This window comes from Syngnathus typhle, linkage group LG12 (assembly GCF_033458585.1).
Source record: "Syngnathus typhle isolate RoL2023-S1 ecotype Sweden linkage group LG12, RoL_Styp_1.0, whole genome shotgun sequence".
Classification (NCBI taxonomy): Eukaryota; Metazoa; Chordata; class Actinopteri; order Syngnathiformes; family Syngnathidae; genus Syngnathus; species Syngnathus typhle.
Genome location: NC_083749.1, coordinates 10,582,573 through 10,585,072, shown reverse-complemented (window position 1 = coordinate 10,585,072; position 2,500 = coordinate 10,582,573). Strand labels below are relative to the sequence as shown.

The 2,500-nt window shown below is 40.7% G+C and overlaps 1 non-coding gene across 1 annotated transcript; it reads right to left on the bottom strand.

Annotated features, from left to right (window-relative positions):
• Window positions 1-965: 965 nt before the first annotated feature.
• Window positions 966-1,084, bottom strand: LOC133164282 (5S ribosomal RNA). The gene has a single exon (XR_009716797.1). It is a non-coding gene; the product is annotated as a 5S ribosomal RNA (ribosomal RNA).
• Window positions 1,085-2,500: the final 1,416 nt, after the last annotated feature.

Sequence of the window (2,500 nt, the reverse complement as noted above, 5' to 3'; positions counted from 1 at the left end):
TCCACCTATTAGTTTCAATTCACAGTTTAATTAGCAGTTTCAATCAGCAAATAACAAAATGCGTATTACAGGTAATATTTTATTTCACAACACTTTGCCTTGTTCCTTTCGTCTCTGCTGTTCATTTCAAACACGCTCCATACGACCGCAATGCTCTCGTATCAGACAAGGCTTGCTCGATCACCTGCTCGTTTGCTGTCTCACAATGTACCCTACACAAATCCGAAACATTTGTTGCGGCTCCGAGTCACGACGAGGGGCAAGTTTTGGTTTCCAAGGGTGTTTTTATTCCTCTTCAACGTCTCTCCCATACAGAGCCGCCGTGTGCGCATGGAGCGCGGTGGTGCGTTTAGGGGCAGTCGGAGAAATCAACGCCAACAAAAAAAATGACATCCAGCCTAGTTAAGACCATACCAAAGACTTTAAAAATGGGACCCATTGCCTCCCTGCGTGTGTGACGATCTTTGGGACTTAAAAAAAAAAAAGAATTAAAAAAAAATCATAAAAATTGGGTGCGTATTATACATGGGTACAAGCTTTTTTCCAGCATCAGCATGCCATTGTTAGGGGTGCGTACTATACATGGGGGCGCACTATACATGGAAAAAAACGGTAAGTAGTATGGCCGTAAGGCCGTGATCACACTCAAAATCGTGCATTTTATATATAATGCTACGGATGACGCCAATATAGGTTGGAAACTCGGGTTATAATTTCAATGTCGGAGTTTAAACTCGGCTTGCAGTTTCCGAATGCCATACGTAATGGGTGTTGTAAGTAAGTAAGTAAGTAAGTAAGTAAGTAAGTAAGTAAGTAAGTAAGTAAGTAAGTAAGTAAGTAAGTAAGTAAGTAAGTAAGTAAGTAAGTAAGTAAGTAAGTAAGTAAGTAAGTAAGTAAGTAAGTAAGTAAGTAAGTAAGTAAGTAAATAAATAAATAAATAAATAAATAAATAAATAAATAAATAAAGTTTACAGCACCTGGTATTCCCAGGCGGTCTCCCATCCAAGTACTAACCAGGCCCGACCCAGCTTAGCTTCCGAGATCGGACGAGATCGGGCGTTCTCAGGGTAGTATGGCCGTAAGCCGTGATCACATTAAAAAATGTGCGTTTTATATATAATGCTACGGATGACGCCACTAGGTTGGAAACTCGGGTTATAATTTCAATGTCGGAGTTTAAACTCGGCTTGCAGTTTCCGAATGCCATACGTAATGGGTGTTGTAAGTAAGTAAGTAAGTAAGTAAGTAAGTAAGTAAGTAAGTAAGTAAGTAAGTAAGTAAGTAAGTAAGTAAGTAAGTAAGTAAGTACCGTTTTTTTCCGTGTATAGTGCGCATTATTTTACTAATTTATTGTCCTAAAATCTGGGGTGCGTATTATACATGGGTACAAAGAAAAAAAATTTTAATTTTTTTTTTTTTTTTTTTAAATAAAGTCATGGTACAACAAAACCAACAGCAGGACTGACCGACAAAGTCGTGGAACAAAAAGACAGGGTGACATTACCAAAGACAGGAACAGAATGACAGTAACACATGCGGTGAGCGAGGGGCAGACAGGACTTAAATACAAAACACGTTACATCGATTGAGGTGACACAGGAAGAGCGGGGTGACACGAACAGAAACTATGGCAACCAAGACACATAGCAAAACTGGGGACGAGACATGACAAATCTCCCCCGAAATAAAACTCACCTTTCTTCTTGTTTGTTGTCAATCGCGCATCGCATTCAGCCATCCTGCCCAACACACTTAGTAAAATTCATAATTGACGACACATCGTTTGATGCGATGGTGCAATCCTCGATGGTGTGTTATTGTCAAATATTGTTTGTTTTTTAATCTCCATCGCGGACCGGACGTCATACGGAGGCCGCCATTACAGATGCGCAGAACGGTTGCGCAAGACACGTCAGCTATATAAAGAGCGAGAGTTCAGTTCTCCACCTATTAGTTTCAATTCACAGTTTAATTAGCAGTTTCAATCAGCAAATAACAAAATGCGTATTACAGGTAATATTTTATTTCACAACACTTTGCCTTGTTCCTTTCGTCTCTGCTGTTCATTTCAAACACGCTCCATACGACCGCAATGCTCTCGTATCAGACAAGGCTTGCTCGATCACCTGCTCGTTTGCTGTCTCACAATGTACCCTACACAAATCCGAAACATTTGTTGCGGCTCCGAGTCACGACGAGGGGCAAGTTTTGGTTTCCAAGGGTGTTTTTATTCCTCTTCAACGTCTCTCCCATACAGAGCCGCCGTGTGCGCATGGAGCGCGGTGGTGCGTTTAGGGGCAGTCGGAGAAATCAACGCCAACAAAAAAAATGACATCCAGCCTAGTTAAGACCATACCAAAGACTTTAAAAATGGGACCCATTGCCTCCCTGCGTGTGTGACGATCTTTGGGACTTAAAAAAAAAAAAGAATTAAAAAAAAATCATAAAAATTGGGTGCGTATTATACATGGGTACAAGCTTTTTTCCAGCATCAGCATGC